The 22,077-nt window shown below is 42.6% G+C and overlaps 1 protein-coding gene, 1 non-coding gene and 1 pseudogene across 2 annotated transcripts in view; 1 reads left to right on the top strand and 2 right to left on the bottom strand.

The window, feature by feature from the left end:
- CTNNA3 (catenin alpha 3) overlaps positions 1 to 1,242 on the bottom strand; it is a 486,398-nt gene extending 485,156 nt beyond the window's left edge. Inside the window, exon 1 of the mRNA XM_073793552.1 lies at positions 759 to 1,242. The gene's annotated coding sequence lies outside the window, so the exon portion shown is untranslated. The remainder of the gene's footprint in view (positions 1 to 758) is intronic.
- Positions 1,243 to 1,409: 167 nt separating this feature from the next.
- TRNAS-UGA (transfer RNA serine (anticodon UGA)) lies at positions 1,410 to 1,491 on the top strand. The gene has a single exon. It is a non-coding gene; the product is annotated as a tRNA-Ser (tRNA).
- A 19,082-nt stretch (positions 1,492 to 20,573) lies between these two features.
- Positions 20,574 to 21,055, bottom strand: LOC117308472 (ferritin light chain pseudogene; annotated as a pseudogene).
- Between the last annotated feature and the right edge of the window lie 1,022 nt (positions 21,056 to 22,077).

Genomic DNA, 22,077 nt, shown 5'->3' with positions numbered 1-22,077 from the left:
ACACATAGACTCTACGAGATAAAAAGAAAAAAGACAAAACTTTACTTCTTCTTGGATAGTATCCTATTGGAAAAGTGCAAGTAATGTTCATATAGATAAAATTTATGCCTGGGAATGTCAGGAATAACATTGCTCCCATATAATATTCATAGAGAAATGGAGACCACCCGTGTAGCTCTCCCAAATTAAAAACAAAAAGAGAAAATTTCTAAAAGCAAAATCTCAAATTAGATAAAACTTATTCTTACAATTCCCAGGTATTTTGCTCTCCTTCCACAATTAAATGGATCTAGACACTTAGCACCTTTATTTAGTTAAGAGAAACGGTACTTAAAAGTCTCAGGAAAATTCACCCAAATATCAAGCGAGGTCACTTAACATCTGGCCTTCCCAAGTGCAAGGATTTGCCTTCCTGCCTTAATATGAAATGTAACATTATGAGAAAGATGAAGTTCCCCTGAACAGTTACAAATACTTAAAATAGTAAAAGGCCCCTACTGTTTTCTGGAAATCTTCCATCAACAAACAACTTGCTGCTCTCGGGGCGCCACGTGCTACGGAGCTGCGCGTGCGCCCTGGTTATCACCAGCGCCAATTCTCGTGCCTCGTTCCCCGCCTCATTCCCTGAGGTGAGCGACCATAGTACAGACCTACCCGGTTCTGAGAACTTTAACGAAATAACGTAAATAAAGCACTTAGCACAGTAGCTACACTTAACAAGGGAGGAAATTAATGGCATTTAAAGGTAAAATGCAGACCTAATGCACAGAACTTTGTTCTCAAACCACCTGCAAGTCTCCCCATCACTTGAGAAAGCTTGGGAAACACTCGGGACACGATTTCTTCCAGTAGGGCTCAGCAACGAGGGAGTCATTGTGGGGAGAAGAATGAAAGATGACTGAATGAGCAGGAGCCTGCGAGAAGCGAGCCCACAGGCAGCGGTCGACTCCTCACGCCTTCACTCACACCTCCCTCTCAGAGGAGAGCTCGACGCGACCTACGCGGCAAACGCAGCCGGCGACGCAGAAACTTTCCAGGGCGCGGGCCCGGAGCACTGAGCGAGACGAATCTTTGTTTCACAGTTTTCTCGGTGACGTAGTGAGGAAGCGGGAGAGCAAAAACCAGGTCAGAGACCAGAAGCCAAGCAGGGTTGCGACTTTCGATTTTCCGAGCGCAGGGAAGGGCTTCTAAGACTCGCCTTTAAAGGCGTTTACTTAAACTACTTAAGGGAGTTTCTATTATTTCCTCGCGTTCACGGGGTAATTCCCGCAATTTGGCCAGTCAGCCTCAGCCACCTCTCACACAGCAGAGCTCGCGGAAGTTGTAAGCCCCGCCCACTCGTGAGGCTGGTGCGCATGTGCCCAGTTGTTTTAACACTAAAGGATTTCCGCCTTCACGTCTTCTCCGTGGCAGCGATGGCCGAGTGGTTAAGGCGTTGGACTTGAAATCCAATGGGGTCTCCCCGCGCAGGTTCGAACCCTGCTCGCTGCGGAAAAGGAAGAAGCTTTTTTACCCACTTCCAACAGATGCTGTCATACGATAATCCGTACTCTTCCGGCTGTATTTCCCCTATCTGCCCGCTAAATGGCCCGACTGCAGAGAAGTTAAATGTCTCAAAGAAAAGCCAGTAAATGTCAGTGCTGTAAACATACGCTGTTTACACTAGTGGGAATAGCCTTTATTCCCTTTATACTAAATAGTAACTAACGGTTTTAGAATCTTGTTCCTTGTTCACAAAATAAAAATAAAATGAAGATAAATATTGCCGGGAATTTTCAGGCTATCACAGCCAGAACAAGATATCATCTCATTAAAACTGATGGCAAGGCTAATGCGACCTCTCCTTCCATCCCAGAATCACCTTCAACGGTTCCCCCACCACATCCAAAAGTGGTGTGAAATGGGAGATAATAAAAACTTTTAAAAGTTCAACTTCTAAAGTATGATAGGTAGATCCACATGATGGAACACTGCATGTAGCCACTAAAATGATATTAATGACATGGGAAGACTTTCCCAATACATTGCTAAATGCAAAAAGTCGAACAGGTTGGAAAACAGTATATATTATGATCACATTTTTGTTAAACAATTCAGTTATATAACCGTTTATGTGGCAACAATGGCAGAAAAAAAGAGAGAGTGAATGGGGGCTGGACAGAAAGAACCAAAATGTTAGCAGTAATTATTATCTCTGGGTGGTGGGATTTGGGGGTTTTAATTTTCTTAACAGATAGTTTCTTGCTTAACTGAGTTTTCTAAAATGTGTATATTGATCCAGTATTTTTTTTAGTAATAAAAGGAAATCATGAGGTTAGTCTGAGACCCTGCACATCCCCTTTCTGCTCCCTTCGCCCACTTTCACAATCTCCCTCCCACTCCATGCTTTCCAGGTGTTCTTATGGAGCTCCCTAACACCTTAAGGCTATGGATAGCTTTCTGTGGTACCTGAAGTAGATTCCATCCACACAGCCCCCATCCCATTTGAGACTTGACTGAGCATACACATTCACCACATTCACATCTTCAGTCCCTCCTCTCTGCCCAATCCCCTCCTCTTCTGCCCCCATTCAAGCCACTTATAAATGACTGTATTAGTTTCCTAGCTGATTTCCTTCCCTCTTTCAGTCAGGATCACATTCAGCAGTAATTAACAGAAAAATCTAACTCTAGTGACTTAAATACATAAGGGGTTTGTCTCAAGAAATCTGGGAATAGGCAATTCTCAGATGGAACAGGGAACAGGGCTCTTTCCAGCTTTCTGCTTGCCATTTTTAATGCATAGGCCTCATCCCCTGCTTGTTGTCTCATTGTCCTAAGATGGTTGCCAAATCTCCAGACCTCACATCAGTATCAGCTAGAAAGGGGAGAGACAATACCCCTCAGTTTATATGTCATTTACATGCACTGTGTAACATGGCTACCACTAGCTACAAGGAATTCTAGTGAAATAAGTGTTTTTAGCTGAGTGTATTGCTACCTAAGTTAAAATTAGAATTCCACTGTTAAGGAAAAAAGATGGATGGGTACTGAGTGGGCAACCAAATGTATCTTCCACACTCTTCTAACAGGAAAGTCAAAAGGCCTTCAAAACAAGTCCCCTGTCAACCTTCCCAGCCTTCCCTTTCTTCTCTCCCATCTCCTTTTATTAGAAGGCCTCCCAGCACTGTATGATGGCTCATGCCTTTGAACCTTGTTACATGTTCACATACAATTACCTATACGTAATCCTTCTTTTGCCTTAACACTTTCTCCCTTCCTTTGGAGAAGAGGACTGCCTATCATTTGAATTCCCTTCCTAGTTAGAGGACTGGCTCTCTTTTCGAATCTACATGTAAGACTCTAATTCATCTTTGCTCCCCCTTCCCCCATCTCCATCACAGAAGCTGAAAAAAGCCACTTATTAGCTTCCCAGACTCCCTTGCCACTAGGGAGGCAGCATGTGACCTAGGCCCAACCAATCAGATGTGCCCACCCGCAACTTTCAATCAGAGAGATTAATGCAAAGAAGCAGGGAGGGTAAGGATCCAACCTGGTGGTGAGCAGAGGCCATAGTAGCAGCTGCAGGGATTGCTAAGGGCAGCAGCACCAGGGCTGCAATTGGGGTTTACAGTTGTTCAGCAGCGGCGACAGTAGTGTTTATACCCAACTTGCTCTGTGGCGTCATTCTGCCTTGATCTTGGGCTTTGCCTAGCCTAACTTACTCCTGTCCCATTTTCCAAAAGTGGCTTTAGCCCTCCTGGCAATTCTGTGAACTATTTAATATCCTTCCAGTAAGTATTCTGCTTAAATCAGCTCCAGTCAATTTATTTTCTTCCAAATATCAGATATAGCTTCCCTCTTCACCCCACTATCACCTGCTGGGAAAATTCATGTTCTTTCTTCCACCTTCTGAGTAAAGCATTCCTGCAATTTCCAGGGTTGACCCAGAAGCCCCATTTTTATTCTTTTATTCTTGCTACTTATTATAGCAAGGCTCACATTGATCTATTTCTGCCTGTTTGCCTCTCTTCCCGCTAAATAGTAAATTTCCTGCAAACATAAAAAGGGACCATGTCTCTTATCTTTGTACCCCTGCCTCACACAGAAAAAGTACTCAATAAATCTTTAACGAAGGAATGAATAAATACCTGAATCTGCACACAAATCCACACTCAATCCCTAGAATACCCCCAAAAACTGGGCGAGGGAGGAAGCCAACTTGCTATCCTCCTTTTGAAAGTCACTAACCTTTGCCCTTAGCATGAGTTAATTCAATATACAATATCCTCTTCTCCTTCCCTTTCCATTGCCTTCCCTTTCCTTATTTTTTCCTTGCGTTCTTTTTATTTGTCTTCTGTTTCCTTGTCTTCTAGCACTGAAAGGGCAGATTGAACCAGGAGGTAAGTGCATACAGACCTCCATCTCTCTGGTCACCCCCCATGCCCATCTCCCTGAGAGTGGTTCACTTTCACCCTGGCCGCCGTGTAACCTGAATGTCAGCTCTCTCCATGGGGAGCAAAGGAACATCCACCAAAGACTTTAGAGAGGAGATATGGAAGAGGTTCTGCAGTGCACTCCTCAGAGGACACAACCTCAACATTTCTCTTCATCCAAGTCCCCCAGCCCCTTCGCTCTCCTGTGCATCCCCTGGAGCCTGCCTTTTCCAACCCAGCTGCACATGGTGCATGACCTTGAGGATTTTCCCTCAAGACCCCAGCTTTTTCATTCTTTTAGAATACAGAGTAATCCAGCTGTGTCCCTGTGCATTGGCATCAGTGTGCCCAGCAATCAAAGAGCTACCCTTAGAAGGCAGAGGAGGTTATAAATGTGATACCAAAGTCTCCTGCCCCACCAAATATTTCTCTACCCACTTCTATTAATACAGGATTAATCCTGCAACTTCCCAATCAGGGTTCAAAAAGGTTTTCAGTGTAGATGGACCGAAGGGAATTTTTTGTAAATTGTAATCAGTTGATCTGAAGGCAAATACTGAACTCATAACCATCCCTCCCTTCCAAATCCAAGTCCTTCTCCATGTTCTTCCAGTTTGTAGCATCTCCTGCCACAGAGCAGGACACACCCACTTGGAATCATCCTGATACTTGCTATTCCTCACCTCATTTCCTATCCAACCCAAGTGCCACTGAGTTTACCCCTAAATATTCTCAGAATCCACTTTGTTCCAAATCTACCACCACCACCCAGTCTAAATCAACATCACCTCTCATGTCACACTTGTTTTAAGATAAAACTTCTTTCATAAGTAATCCTTCATATCGGCTGTTATGTCTTCACAAGCCCCCCATGCCCACCTTTGGAGGAACTGCTCCCCAGTGTGCCCATGTCCCCAAGAACATGGTCTTAGGCTCTCTCTAAATGCTAGAATGCAAACAACTAACGACGATACCTAAGTCTTAGCTCCTGCAGGGGTTAGAGTGACAGAACCTCTGACACTGGAATTTTCAGACAAAACAGATGACTTTTTTCTGTCTGAAGCACTGATGGAGAAAACTTAGAACTTTCAGCTCTTGTTCTAATGACTACTTTTCTTCCCAACCTACATGAAGGTAATCAGACAAGCTCACCCAAGCTAGTAAACTGGATGTCACAGGAAATTAGTTATTTCTTTTTCCTTCCCACTCTCTCCCACTTCTACTCATTAGTCCTAGGTCTGGGGACACTCTTTCATGGACTGGATTCTGAGGCCTAAAAGAGTGGATGGGATGGACTTAGATTTACCTTAGTTGCTTTGCCTGGTACTGGGCTGCCAGGGGAGGCATGAGTGAGCAAGGCCAGGTCTCCATTGGTATCTCTAGGCCATTCCGAAGACTCCAGTGACAGAGAACATGGCCCATGGGCTTCATGCTCTTGAAGCTTTCTGCTGCCTGAGGTCAGGGATTGGTAAGATTCTCACTGAGGTACTGAGGTACGGCACAGCCCCCGCCTGGTCAGTTCATCAATCCCAGGTCCCATTCCAGGGATCTCAGAGCCCTTTGTTCTTTCATATCACATTTATTCCCAAACACTTTTGGGGGATATGTTTCCCTCCCAAACATATTCATTTGAGACAAGATTCTCAGAGTATTTGTCCAGCAAGGGACTTTTAGACATATTTCACCTGACACCACATAAGATAAGTATACACAGTGTCCATCCAAAAAGTATTTATCTTCCAGATGTTAAGATACATACATCAGTGGAGAAAGACTGTCAGTGTTTTAAAATAACATGTATTAGGATGTTGGAGCACAGAAATGCCACACTTTTTGGTACACACCTCTACTACAGAGATCAGCAAACATTTTCTATGAAAGGTCAGCTAGTAGATATTTCAGGCTTTGCAGGTCATGTGGTTTCTGTTGCAACTACTCAACTTTGCCTTTGTAACATGAAAGAAGCCATAAACAAATGAGTGTGGCCAAGTTCCAACAAAACTTTATTTACACAAGCAGGCAGAAGGCTGGATTTGGCCCACAGGCTGTAGTTCACCAATCCCTGTTCTACAGGACTCTTCCCAGTATAATAAAAAAAAAGTTTTTCCAAGTTATAATTGTTAAGATACAATTATTTGGGACATTGTTAAGAGGCTGGTTAACATTTTACTCGTTCTTTCCAGTTTATACGTATCTATGATATCTTACAATTTCCATTAACATAAAGATATCAAGAAAGGACATCAGTAATATATGCATGAGACAAAAGTGGGAGTGAATGCTTTCTAAGATCATTTCCTCTCAATACATCAGAATGACCCAGAACCTTCACAGCAAAGTGAATCAGTTATACATATACATATATCCACTCTTCTTTAGATTCTTTTTCTATATAGGTCATTATAGAGTATTGAGTAGAGTTCCCTGTGCTATACAGTAGGTCCTTTTTCGTTTTCTATTTTTTATATAGTAGTGTTACATGTCAATCCCAGTCTCCCAGTTTATCCCTCTCCCCTGCCCTTTCCCCTCTGGTAACCATAAGTTTGTTTTTTACATCTGTGCCAAATCCTTATTGATGACCATTAAAGTTGTTTCCAATCTTTTGATTTTACCAAAGAAAAAAAGAAAAAAGTGCTTCGAAGAAAATCTTGTATATATGACATTTTCTAAAGGAGGGATCTTAATCCCAGTTATCCATTTTCATGTACAATTGAGAGAAAGCGATCAGCCCTTTGTGCAAGTAACAGGAACTGGCTTCAAGAAATCAAACAGTTCTAAAAACATAGTCTAACCTCAATAAAGCTGAAAAATAAATTTAAAAAAAAAGGTATAGTCTACGCAAATACCCTAGAAAGAAAGGGGAAGCCTCCACTCTGCTAATCTATTCCATTTCCAGGGGAAAGGAAGGGCTAGAAGTAAAAGTACTCATTTATCTTCTGACATCTCAAATGAGTCAATTCTTGGAAATTTTCCCTTCCCTTCCCCCTTCTGTCTCCCCTCTCCTCTGCTTAGCTCCATATTGTCCCCAGTAATTACTGGGCTTCCTGGAATTTTTATTAACAATTCAAGATGCTCCAAGAGTAATTTCTGTGACCACAGTCTCTGCTAACTCAGTGCTCTCTGGGGACAGTGCTCACTGCCTCTGGCTCATAAAAAGGACAACAAAGTCTGGAGTTACAAAGAATGCAGGTCTGAACCTTCCCTGCAGAATGACCATGGTTATTTGTAAGGCAAGGGAGTGATGAGAGGTCCACCAGACCCACTCTCAGCTCCTGTTTCTACTTGTAGAAACTTTCAGGGGTAAGATGGATGACTTGAGGAATTTTTTTCAGTACCTACATTAATATCATGGCACAGTCCCAACTACTTTGCAAGACTGACTTGAGGGTGGATTCACTGTAGAAACAAATTTATTTCTTAAATGATGGCAAAGAGGTTCAGAGACACTCTTATCTATTGCTTTTCCTGGTCTTGCTTTGGCCATGAAAATTTGCCAGTATATCGTTCAAATCTACTTGTGACAATTTGATTTTGCTTCTCGTTCATCCAGGCTTGAAAAATGACCACAGCTCAGGCAGATTGATGCTTCCCGGCCACTCGTTTCTAACATGTATTAATACATCAGCACCACCTTCGAGTAGTACATCTTTCTAAATTATTCTTTGTTTTTATCCCCAGTGCTTTTTAAGCTTCGTTAAAAAAATAAACCTCTAACCATTTTTCTCAAGATTGTCTCTATAAAACACCCAACCTGCCACTGACTAGGCTATATCTTCATATTTCAATTTTTTAGTTGCTCTTTTTTATTATCTGTTACTATTACTATAGCATTCTCATTGAGGGGAATATTTGGCTACTGAGGAAATAAGGAGAGGTTTTCATCTGTCAAAAACCAAAATTCGGGCTTCCCTGGTGGCGCAGTGGTTGAGGGTCCGCCTGCCAGTGCAGGGGACACGGGCTCATGCCCCGGTCCGCGAAGATCCCACGTGCCGAAGAGCAGCTGGGCCCGTGAGCCATGGCCACTGAGCCTGCGCGTCTGAAGCCTGTGCTCCGCAACGGGAGGGGCCGCAGCAGTGAGAGGCCCGCGGACCGCCAAAAAAAAAAAAAAAAAAGAAAAAATTCAACTGTGTAAATTTGAAGATCTAAGTGGCTTTCTTCAACAATTCTTGAATCAGGCAGCATCCCATCTAGTAAATAGAAAGGCTCTGAGACGTTGTACAAAAATGGAAGGTTTTTACAGGCAGAATGGGGTGGGACAAAAAGGTAATAGCAAAAGAAAAGATTGTTTCAGTCCAGGCTGACTTCTTTGGGGGGAAGGGAACGGTAGGAGTCTTTGTCACACAGGTTACCTCAGTAGGGCTGATGAGGAAATTTCAGATTGACTGTTCAAAAGGACACATTTCTGGGAGGAGTTGAAACTGCAATTAAGTCTTGCTGTTTCAGGGACAAATGACTTCATTTGGAGCCTTTTTTTTTTTTTTTTTTTTTTTTTTTGCGGTACACGGGCCTCTCACTGTTGTGGCCTCTCCCGTTGCGGAGCACAGGCTCCGGACACGCAGGCTCAGCGGCCATGGCTCATGGGCCCAGCCGCTCCGCGGCACGTGGGATCTTCCCGGACCGGGGCACGAACCCATGTCCCCTGCATCGGCAGGCGGACTCTCAACCACTGCGCCATCAGGGAAGCCCAAGGGGCCTCTTTTTTTTAACACATCTTTTCTGCTAAAGCCCACCACATAGCTATAACATTTCCCAGTTATGACTCTTCTGCAATGTCACAGGTTCCGGTGGGTATTATATTTGAAAAAAATGATGAAAGTATCAAAATGCTTATATCTGTTCTAAAATGTAGGTTTAATTATTCAGGTATGGTGAGGACAACAGATCCAGAGATTACCACTGAAAAGATAATTTGTTATTTGCAGTGTTGACTGAAAAGAAATGCACAAGGTGAGAGTTGTGAATTGTTTTATTGGGGGCCAAATGAGGACTCTGGCCTGGGAGACAGCCTCTCAGAGAGCTCTGAGGTACGGCTCCAAAGAGGGCAAGGGGAAGATCAATATTATATATGAGTTTAGTGAAGGGAGATACGTGTAGTCAAGCACACATCTAAGCAGAAGGTTGCTGCTAGTTATGAGGAGCAAATGTCTCCATTAATGATTTTAGTGCTTTTCTAGATATGAGAAGATGCAGGAAATTGGGCTCATAAAATCTGAAAATATCTAACTATCTGAATGCCTGTTCTGCCAGTTTTTCCCAGAGCACAGAGTGCCTCATTCCTGAACTCCTTTCAGGGTATGTTGAAGCTCAGCAACTGCAGTGGCTTATGACCTAATCCTTGGAAAGGCAGATGGCAAGTGACGATTTTTAGTTGGCAACAGTTACCAAAGGGAGGAGTCATACCAAGCCATTGGGGATGGGGGTGGGGCAATGCTGGGAAGCTCTGGGTCTGTCCAGAGTAGAGGAAGCATGGGGGAAATGTGGGCTAGTCTCTACTTTGATTTCTGTGAGAAGGAGCTGGTGAGGCAGGGTAAATAGGTTTAGGATTGGCTAGTTTGAATGATTTCAGCAGGCTCCTGGGTGTATAAGGGTTGTTCCTAGTTGCCTGGTATCTGGCCCTCGAGTGATGAAGACCTGGGAATAGTGGCCCTGAGGTGGTAGGGGTGTGGGCTGAGGGTTGGTTCATTTGCATGATCTGCAGGTGAGAGACATGCCTGCAGGTGAGATGCTTACTGTCTCCAGGAATTGGCTAGCCTGGGAGGGACAGTCTCTCCAGGGTTAGTAAGGCCCTTAGATGTCAAAGTCTCAGAAATACAGAAAATAAAAGTATATAAGTATCGGTAAGTATCTCAGCAAGAAACAGAAGGCACACTCAATTTATGGCAATTCTATATGGGTTTAATAAAAAAGACTATTTTCAAAGGTATGGAGAGGGTATAGAAAACCCACAAGGGACAGCAAAGTGGTGCAAATAAAGAATGTCCCTTGCCATCCCATTCTACAAGGATTAAGTCAGTAGCCACTGCAGTCACTGGCCTACAAGGACACCCTGAAAGGAATTCAGGACTCAGGACAGGATGAGGCACTCTGTGCTTTGGGAAAACAGGCAAAACAGGCCCTTAGATAGTTATATTTCAGGAAAAAATTTTATGAACCCGGATTCTTGCATCTTCCCATACTTAGAAAAGCACAAAAATAATTAACTGAGATATCTGTTCCCCATGACTAGCAGCAACCTTCTACTGAGATGTGTGCTGAGTTGTCCCTACTCCTTAGCCAAAATCACATATATACTGGCCTCTCCCCTTACCTCTTCAGAGCAGTTCCTCAGAGCTATCTGAGAGGTTGTCCCCCAGGCTGTAGTCCTCAGTAAGTCCCCAAGTAAAACTGAAACTCACAGTTCTCACGTTGTGCCTTTTATAAGGAGGCGGAGTGGCCACCGGAACCCAGAAGAGCGTTTTGGGGAGAGGGCTGCTCCAGAGGAGTCGTGCACGGTGATCCTGCAGGGAGAGGGCTGGACCTGCTCACTCTTCTCCCTCCCTCTACTCTCTGACTGCGCCTCCCCATTGGCCAAACGCCACTGATCAGTCTCTGCAGCTGAAAACAGGACAGAGAGTGGGTCTGAAGGGAGAAATGGAGATAGCCAGGACCCTGCCTTACATAAAACTTGGAAAACAGAAAATAAAAATAATTATTCATAACTGAGCACCTTAACACACCAACTTTATCACTTTATCTATTTCTTTCCTGTTCTATGTGTATATAGTTTAATACATAGTTGCATTTAAAATTAAATCACTATTTCAAACACAGACAGATACATAGGAAATAATACAGTATTAAAAAACAAAATTCAACTGAGTAGATTTTAAAGATTTAATTGGCTTTATTGCACAATTCATGAATTGGGCAGCACCTCATCTAGCAAGTAGAAAGGAGCTCTGAGGAGCTGTACAAAATGGAAGGTTTTTATAGGCAAAGGGGGAAGGGATGAGAAGAGAGTAGATGACCTCATCTTCCTTTGGGGGATGGAAAAGGGTTATGTGGCAGATTACCTCATTCTTCCTGACCAGAGAATTCCGAACTGACTAGTTAAAACTACATTCTGGGGGGAGATTGAATCTGCAACTAGGTTAGGTATTAAGTTTCAGTTTGATGATGTAGGCTTAGCACAGGTGACTCAATTTGTGGCCTGTTGCCTCTTTTTTTAACAATCATATATAGTATATTTCATATTTTTCATTAAAATTATTTCATAAGGTTTTTGCTCTTGTCTTCATAATCATGATTTTTAATGTCTCTCTAACAAACTAAACAGTAACTACATCAAATTTCACGAAGCAATTGTTGCACACTGAGGCTGCTTTCTTTTTTGTTTTTGCTAAACAATAATGTTAAGTAATGATGTGATGTACATCTCTGAGATATAAGCTTTTTTCCATGTTTTATGTTATTTCTTTAGGATCTACATCTCCAAGAATGAGAATATTGAGGCAAAGAATATGAACATTTTTGTGTCTCTAAATACATATTCCTAAACTGCATTGCTAAAGAGCTGTGCCAATGTATACTGCCACCAATAATGCATAAGAGAGCTGGAATCACAAAACCCTTATATACATTGAATATTTTCACTTGCAACTTTTATTTTGCTAATTTAACAGGTAAGCACACTCCTCATTTTTATTTGATCTGTTTTTCTTTGATTACTATTACAGTTTCTATGTTTTACCATACATTTGTTTACTAGTTGTACTTGCTGCCCAATTTCTGGCTTTCTAGTGAATCAGCTACTGGTCCCTAAAACTGCTGCTGAAATTGACCCTTAGGGGAATCCCTACTGAAAACAGTCGAGCGTCATTGTGAAAAGACAGCAATTTCAAAGGATAGAGGCTAATGAATTTCAAGCTAAGGGTTATCGTCTTAACATCTACCTTTGGGGTAACTCTATTAGATTATAAGATTTATCCATCCCTGCCCTAGTATCCTCCTTGCCCTGTGTTCCACCGTTTAAAAGAACTTTTTTTGCAAAACTAAATTCAGCCTGAATGACTGCAGTAATTAATCATGTTACTTTCTGGTTTTATTGGCAATATGATGATCCAGCATCTCTCCTGGGAGATATTGGGGGATAGCTGGCCTTGACTGACTGATTCTGAGATACATGTGGGTCTCTTATGGTATAGACCATCATCATAATCAATCATCATCATCTTCTTTCTTTCCTTACTTTACAGGCTATTTGAGGAAGTATCTTCCTTGACCCACCAAAATCCAGGGCAGTGAGGGGTTCTTTTTATGTCAGAGATTCTCAAACATTAGAAGAATCACCTATGAGAGATCAGTAAAAACACAATCCCTGCACCTCAATGTTGGAGATTCAGATTCAATAAATATGAGGTGAGCCCAGGAATCTACACTTTTTTAAATGATTGAGATGCAGGGGTGTCTAACACACTCCGTAAATAAAACACTGGTACAGATCCTTGGGATAGGAAGTGTATCTGTACTGAAAATAGTCAAGATAGAGGCAGAAAAGAGTCTGGAAATGGGGAGGAGGGGGAATGTAGTCCAGTAAGAGGTCCTTCCGGGTCCATTCTCCAAAAGTGTCATTGTGGAGGAAACAGTTCAAATAAGACCAGAATTGGGTGGAGAAGGTAGTCAAAGTGTGGCAACTTTTTTATATTCAAGGGATTCAGTGGTCAACAAAACAACCTGTCCCTATCCTGTTGAAGGTTACCACATAGTGACACTTAATTCATTATTAACATCATTTGGTGATATTTAATTATATTTTCAGTATTACTCCTCCCTACACCCTATTTCCTAACATGCTAAAATGTATCTCTAAGCTTCTGCATCAATCCTACCTATGACCACAAAGTTTCAGATAACCAGTGGTCCTTGGCGTGCGCACACGCACGCACACACACACACACACACACACACACACACACACTCCCTTTGTGAACAAAGTATTTCTCTTCCACACAGCATTGACATCAGCATACTGGCCTGAGCAACTTTCAGAATTGCTGGATTGCTTAAGATTTCTTCTAGGTTTTATTCATGAAATGTCTGTGGTGGACAAGGATACCAGCCGACCACACTGTAGAGGTGCAGAGGCAAAGAAACAACCAGATCTGGATTCTTTTTGCAACATCACAGCAACTAACAAGTGCTTTTTTTGGGGGGTGGGGGGGGGAACCCTTCTCCTACTACTAGCCCAAGGCTGCCATCTTGTGGCCATCTGAGGAATGGTGACACAAGCTTGCAGATTTTAAGAACTTTTTTTAAGGGAACCATGTGAATATATTGATGGAAGAAAAGTCTTAACACTTTCTTGTCATACCTTCCATCAATTTTTAGCTTAGATAGAACTTACTTTGGATAATTTTGAAAATAGAATAGAAAAAAATTCTACTCAGAGACGCACAGAAATTTAGAATAGAAAAGATCTTAGAAATCACCTTATAAAGAAATAGCCACACTTTTTGTAAAACTAGTTCACCAAAATGCCAAAGTCTTGACGTATCTACCACTCTGCCAAAATTGCTAGAAACCAGATTACACATTTTTCACACAGTAACTGTGCACTGTGAAATTCCCCTTTATCCTGAAATGAAACCACTCCTAAAGAAAGATCTCATTTGATACTCATTGCAGAAACCAACCTGCCTGTGTTTGAAGTGCTCTCCCTGACTCATTTTTCTTCAGGGCTTCAACAATACGTGCATATCTGCAGTTCTGATGTCTTCCCTTAAGCAAACAAACGTCCTTCTTTCCAAGCCCTTGTTAAACACCTACAGTATTGTGTCACTTTCTTGTTTCCTCTCTGAAACTAGTTGTAAGGCTTAACTCTCATCATTGAAAAGCACAAAACTTCAACCCAAAAGATATCTACCCTGGTGGCGCAGTGGTTAAGAATCTGCCTGCCAATGCAGGGGACGCGGGTTCGATCCCTGGTCCGGGAAGATCCAACATGCCACGGAGCAACTAAGCCCGTGTACCACAACTACTGAGCCTGCGCGCCTAGAGCCCGTGCTCCGCAACAAAAGAAGCCACCGCAATGAGAAGCCCGCGCACTGCAACGAAGAGTAGCCCCTGCTCGCCGCAACTAGAGAAATCCTGCATGTAGCAACACCCAGCATAACCAAAAATTAAAAAAAAAAAAATCTACCCTGGGCAAGCACTTTAGTTGTCCTCAGCACAGTTTTGGGCATTGTACCAAATGCACAAGCAATGTCAGAGCTCAGTGAGTTGGAAGCCCCGGTGGGGAGGGAGGCTCTCAGAGACTGACTGCCAAATAGAAGATCAGTCCCTAGCAGAACTCAGAGTAAAGAGTTAAAGGTTACATGCAAACAAATGGCTTTTTCTCTAGCTCTCTGAAAGAGAATTTTTATCATAGATTTGTATAAGATTATCACAAATACAGTGTCGTTGTACCAAGCTACTTTTGTTGGTCTACTGTGCATGAGGTCAGGGACTCAGTGAGGGGATCCAGTGGTGAACAAGACAGGTCCTGTTTCAAGAAGTTCACAATCTTGTAGTAGCGATAGACAGTAACCAATAACAAGCAGGTGATGCACGCTACAGTAGGCACAGATTGGTTCAGATGATGTAGGAGCACCTGAGCCAACGTAGGGCAAGCAAGGAAGGCTTCCTGGTGTAACCCAACCCCCTCACTTTACTGAGGAGAAAATAAATCTTTTGTATTGAATGGCTTGCCCAATGTCTCTGAGTTAGAAAACGGCAGATCCAAGATCAAAAGCCAAGTCTGTGACCCCAGGAAGGAACTAACAGAGGCCCAGAGGACCTTGGCTTATTCAGGAAATTCTAGGGGTCTTGTGGGGCTGTGTAGTTTTGTGCGGTGGTTTATGCATTTGTCTAGTTTTCTTCTAATCCCACCTTCCTTACTTCTACCTCAACCTCTCCCTCTTATTTAGATTTTCCGTTCTCTGTCATTGTCCTTATTCAAAGTAACAGAATATCATGTCCAAGATGGACCTATCTGAAGATGTTTAGATTATGATGTGGCAGAAGAGGAAGCAAAGAAGAAAAGAAGAGTTTAAGTTATGTAGTTACTATTTTAACTTTTTATTATGGAGTACATTAGTTTCCTAGGGCTGCTAAAACAAAGAACCACAAACTGGGTAACTTGACCAACAAACATTTATTGCCCCACAGTTCCGGAGGCCAGAAATCAAGGTCTTGTTAGGATCATGCTCCCTGTGAAGACTCAAGAGGAGAATCCTTCCTCGCCTCTTACTAGTCTGGCGGTAGCCATCAATCCTTGGGTTTCTTGGCATCTAACCACTCTAGTCTCTGCCTCCGCCAGTCACATGGAACTTCCCCTGTGTGTCTCTGTCCAAACTCCCCCTTTCCTGTTTTATTCCACCTTCAGTGATATACAACTGACATATAACACTATGAAAGTTTAAGGTGTACAACATGTTGATTTGATACACTTATATGCTGCAAAATGATTACCACCACACCATTAGCTAACATTGATACCTCCATTGCCTCACATACTTGCCATTTCTTTTCTGTGGTGAGAACATTTGAGATCTACTTTTGTATACTTTCAAGTATATAATACAGTATTATTAACTATAATCACCACGCTATACCTTGGGTCCTCAGAACTTATTTGTCGTATAGCTGGAAGTTTGTACCCTTTGACCAACATTTCCCTATTTCCCCTATCCTGGTAAACCACTGTTCTATTCTCTGTTCTATGATTTTTGGCTTTTGGGGGTTCCATGTAAAAGTGATACCATACAGCATTTGTCTTCCGCTGATTTATTTCGCTTAGCATAATGCCCTCAAGATGCATCCATGTTGACACAAATGACAGGAGTTCCTTCTTTCTCGTGGCTGAATAGTATTCCACTGTGTATATATACCACATCTACTTTATCCATTCATCTGTTGACAGACACTTAGATTGTTTCCACATCTTGGCTATTATGAATAAATAGGTAATGAACATGGGAGTGCAGATATCTCTTCAAGATCCTGTTTTCGTTTCCTTTGGATATATACCCAGAAGTGAGCTTGCTAGATTATATAGCAGTTCTATTTTTAATTTTTTGAGGAACCCCATACTGTTTTCCATAGTGGCTGCACAAATTTGCATTCCATTTACAGTGCACAAGCGTTCCCTTTTCTCTGCATCTTCACCAACACTTGTTATCTCGGGGTTTTGTTTGTTTTTTGATGATACTCATTCTAAGAGGTGTAAGGTGGTATCTCGTTGTGGTTTTGATTTGCATTTCCCTGATGATTAGGGATGCTGAGCATCTTTTCATGTACCGGTTGGCCATCTTTATGTCTTCTTTGGAAAAATGTCTATTCTGGTCATCTGACCATTTTTTAATGGAATTATTTGGTTTTCTGCTGTTGAGTTGTATGAATTTTTTATATATTTTGGATATTAACCCCTTATCAGGTATATTATTTACAAATATTTTTCACCCACTCCATAGGTTGCCTTTTAATCTTGTTGATTGTTTCTTTTGCTGTGCATAAGTTTTTAAGTTTGTTGTTGTCCCACTTACTAATATTTGCTTTTGTTGCTTGTTCTTTTGGTGTCATATTCAAAAAATTGTTGCCAAGACCAATGTCAAGGAGCTTACCACCTATGTTTTCTCCTAGGAGTTTTATGGTTTCAGGTCTTATGTTTTAGTCTTTAATCCATTTTAAATTAATCGTTTAAGCAGTATAAAATACAGGTCCAACTGTATTCTGCATGTGGTTAGCTAGTTTTCCCAACACGATTTATTTCAATAGATAAGACTATCCTTTCCCTGTTGAGTATTCTTGGTTCCCTTGTCAAATATTAGTTGACTGTTTAAATTTCCCCCTTCTTATAAAAACACCAGTCATACTGGATTAGGGCCCACCCTAATAACCTCATCTTAACTTGATTACATTTGAAAAGACCCTATTTCCAAATAAGGTCACATTCAGAGGTACCAGGAGTTAGGACTTCAGCATATCTTTTTGAAAGACACAATTCAACAAATAGCATGGAGTATTTTGAATATTATATATATGCAAGCATACAGAGAATTAGAGAGTCTAATATAATGAACCCTTATGTACCTATCACCCAGGTTCAACAATAACCAATTCATAGACAATCTTGTTTCATCTGTACCTCAATTCCCCTCACTCCTATGTAATTTTGAAGCAAATCCCAGACTTCATATCAATTCATCTATAAATATCCGATGCATCTCTAAAGATTAAGACTTTCATTTTAACATGACCACAATACCATTATTACACCTAAAAATGTCAATCATTAATATCCAGTTAGTGTTCAAATTTCCAATCATCTCATAAATTGTCTCAGGTTGGATAAGCAACAAGGTCCTACTGTACAGCACAGAGAACTATATTCAATATCCTGAGATAAGCCATAATGGAAAAGAATATAAAAAAGAACATATATATATATGTTTATAATTGAGTCAATTTTCTATACAGCAGAAATTAACTCAACATCGTAAATCAACTATACTTCAAAAAAAATGTCTTAGGTTTCTAACACTTTGTTTAATCAGGATCCAAATAAAAACCTCAGAGTCATTGACATTTAAATGGATTAACAATCTCAGCATCTTTATTCTCCCTCTGGTTGGTTGAGCACCAGATGGTTTTGAATATGTAAAGGGCACTCTGAATTTTAAGTGGATGGAGAAAGATGTTGGCAGGAGGGAGAAGGGAGTAGAAAGACAGCAGGGGAGGGGAAAGGTGGAGGGTGAGGTTCTAGAAGCAGGTTGTAGATTCAGGGGTACAAGGCTGGGGTGAAAGGAGCCCGGGGGGTAGGAGGAAGTGGCTCAAATAGTGGCAGAGAGTGGCTAGCAGACAAACTTTTAAGAACAAGGAGGTCTAGTAAATCACTTTATATATAATACTTTACACATCAGCCACCCAGAAATTTTCTTGCTAAACACACAAAGTACTGTCAAGCCTCCAAGCTGTTTCTTCCACTAAAAATACCCTCTCCCACTTCTATCCCAGCCCTTCAACCTGGAAAACTCCTGCACATCCTTCAACACTCAGCTCAGATATCCCACGTGTGTGAAGACCTCTCTGATCCCTCCCCCTCAAAGTTGGCTTACTCCATTATTTACCACTCCATAAGGCTTTGGACATACCTCTACTACAACACTCCTCAAATTGCACTCTCATTATCTATGCTCATAGCTGAGTCTCCCACGAAACTGTGGGCTCTTTGAGTGGACTGGCAATGTTGATTCATCTTTGTATCCTGAGTCTCTAGCACCATGCCTGGCACAAAGACAGCATTCAATAAATGCTTACTGAATGAAAAAAAAATTAAAGGAGGAGAGAGAAAAGAAAAAAGGGAAGGGAAAGCAAAGAAAAGATCAAAAGAAGAGAAGAAAGAAGAAACAGAGGCAAGAAAGGAGGACATACACAAGGCAAAGAACTGACCTTGCAAGGCAGAACTAGACAGCTTGATTTCAAGGTCACAACATCAAGGCCAAACGAGGCTTTCCTGAGTGTTTCCTTGGCTAGCACAGCATTTTTTAAATTTTGACTTAGTAATCAAAATTTAAGAATCACATAAAAATCCAGATGTCTAGCTTCTTAAACAAAAATAGAACAATCTATCCTAGGCTGGGCTTAGCCTCCTCCATGGTAACATTGGCTGTATCTAAACATGCTTTTCTCAGATTACCACAGTCACCAGCACTCCCAGTTGTCGTCCCAGCATGGATATGGAGTATCACTGGCCACTTACCATTGCCCTCGTGCTTTTGATTCTCTTATAACTGGTCTACTTCATTCATTTACTTCGCCTGCTTGGCTCATTTAAACATTAGAGTCTATCAACGTTGTCCCACGTAATCTGCTTCATCTAGATGCTCTGTGGTCACAAAAAAATAATTATAGTAATAATTATTCTAGAGCTGTACTGTCCAATAGAACCTGCTGAGATGGTAGAAATGTTCTGTAATCTGCAGTGTCCAATACTGTAACCACTAGCCACATGTGACTCTTGAGCTCTTGAAATACGGCTAGTGTGACTGAAGAACTGAATTTCTAATGTTATTTCATTTTAATTAATTTAGTTTTAATTTTAATAGCCACACATGGCTAGAGGCTACTAAATTAAAGATGCAGTTCTAGGGCAGTGCTTCTCAAGATTTAAGGTATATAGAAATACCTGGGGATCTTGTGAAAACACAGATTACAATTTAGCACATCCAGAGTGAGGCCCAAGATTCTGAATGTCTAACAAATTCCCAGGAGATGCTGATGATTCTGGGGTTTGGACCACACTTTGGGGAGGAAGATTCTAGAACGGTGCTGCTCAAACTTTAGCATGCATAAGAATCCCCTAGAGATTCCAGAAAGATTCCAAAACAGATTCTTGGGCCTTGCCCCTCATAGTTTCTGATTGAGTAGGTTTGGGGTGGGGTCCAATAATTTGTAATGAGCACCTGGGTGATGCTGGAGTACCATTTTAGAGAATGGGATGCTGTTGGAAAAAAATCTTTTTATTCACCCTCTGATTTTCTTTCCCAATCGTTACTATTAATAGTTAATATTTGTGTCCTTTAATAAAGGTAGTTACTATCCCATTTTACTGATGAGGAAACTGAGGCACAGGGAGATTAATGAACTTACCTAAGGTTACCCTGATGGTAATTGCTGTCTCCAGAGCCACCTTCTTAACCACACACTTCACACCATGGAAGATGTCACCATGGATGTCTGCCAGTGTACTGTCCTTGCCTTGATGCAAAGACTCCCTAATTCCTTGAATTTAAACCAGAAGAATCAAATCCAGAGCAGTCTGCTTTTGAGTCCCAATTTTCCTGCTTTTGTTTCACATCTCCTCATTTTACAAGGCAGGAAATGGGTTCTGAGAAGTAGAAGTAAAGGACTTGCCTGAGGCCACATAGCTAATCATTTCACTTTAAGTATTATCTGGTAAACGACCTTCACGTGGGCTTCTTCCCCTCCCCCCCCAAAAGCTTTATTGTTTCCATTTGGTCGAAGGCTTGGGAGAGGGCTGCAGGGTGTTTAAAAAGCTGTCTAGTGGTTGCAGAGAGGGGCTTCAGAGAGAAGCCCTGACACCAGAGGGACTCCTCAAAGGCCGCTGGGCTTCAGAGGCTCCTAGTGGTGCTTGAGGGTGAGTCTTTGGAAGAGATACTCGCCTAGCCCCGCCTGGGGACCAGCCACCCTGCAGAGGCTGGTCAGGTGGCTGCCATCTTCTTGATGAGTTTCACTTGCCCATCTAGGAGGCGGCTCTCCAGGAAGTCACAGAGGTGGAAGTCTGCGCGGGCAGACCATGAGTATGGTGGCTTCCATTGCGTCCTGGGTTTTACCCCATTCATCTTGAGATGGCTTCTACACATCCTGGAAGGGCTTGCGGCAGCCGCACTAGTTTTGTATTTCCAAGAGAGGCTTGACACCTCGCGCTTCTCCTCAGCCAATTCCTGTAAAAGGTGTCCCACGCCCTCCAGAGCCACATGGTGGAGGTGGAAATAGAAGCCCAGAGAGAGGTAGGTGTAGGAGGCACGCAGATGCATGTTGACCAGGCGGTTGACGACAGCCTCTACCTCCGCGGAATAATTCTGAAGAATATGGGCGCTCATGGTTGATCAATAATAAAGAGTTAAGCTCAAAAAATGGTGTTGGCCAATCCCGGTGGCCGAGGATAGCTGAGGGCTGATTCTGAAGGTTGCAACTGGAAAAAAGTTTAGAGGGTGGTTGGGGCCTGGAGCAAGGGGCGTCACCGGGTCGGTTCAGTCCAAACACTGTTGAAGCAAGCGACACATCCGCGGGACCTCAGAGCCCACTGCTGGGCTTCTATTTCTAAACGTCTCTATACCACATTTCTATTGCTTTCACACAGATGGAATTCCTAAAACTGAGCACTTTTAGCTAGTCGCTACTGGTGGAGACACATCACCCCCCTCCACACACTCAACCCCCAGAATCCTGTGCGTCATCAGTCCATGCGTTCCTCCGCAGCCCCGCCCCTCCAACCCGCCCCCAGTTGGCAGAAGAAAGGCATTGGGGTGAGGCCAAAGTGAGAGAGGAGGTGGACGGGAGGAGAGAGGTAGGTCGGTGCTCCCAGTCAAGCCGGGAAGTCAAGATCTTTGACCAGTAGGTTAGGGGGCGAGTCCTAGCCGCTGGGGAACTGTTGAAAACCGTGAGAACCAGCCTCAGAAACAGGACCCGGAGGAGGCCTTTCTTCCCGCCGACAGACGCTCAGCGCCCGTCAGCGGCAGCAGGGGGCGCTCCAAGCGGCCTCGTGGGCTGGAGATGAGAGCCAGAGAGAACCCTGGCGAAGGCTAGGCGGTAGCTGCCACTCATAGACCTGTTTGGGAGCCCAAATGAAGTTCTTCTGGGGCCGTGGGGAGCCCCTGAAATAACTGGTGGCACGGAAGGGAGAGCTCTGGTCTCCTGTATACAGGTAGAGACATCAAGACGTTAACCGTTTCACGTATAACCTATTTGTTTAAGCCACGTGTTCCTCAACCACATGGCACTTTAGTGTTACCTGGAGCTGTGAAAACCCAACGCCCTTGGGATTGACACAGAGGCCAATTAAATCAGAACCTCTGGGTTTGGGACCCAGGTAACAGGGGTTTCATGTTCCCCAGGTGGATTC

Source organism: Tursiops truncatus, chromosome 16 (assembly GCF_011762595.2).
Source record: "Tursiops truncatus isolate mTurTru1 chromosome 16, mTurTru1.mat.Y, whole genome shotgun sequence".
NCBI classification, from domain to species: domain Eukaryota; kingdom Metazoa; phylum Chordata; class Mammalia; order Artiodactyla; family Delphinidae; genus Tursiops; species Tursiops truncatus.
This window is presented reverse-complemented; position numbering and strand designations above follow the sequence as displayed.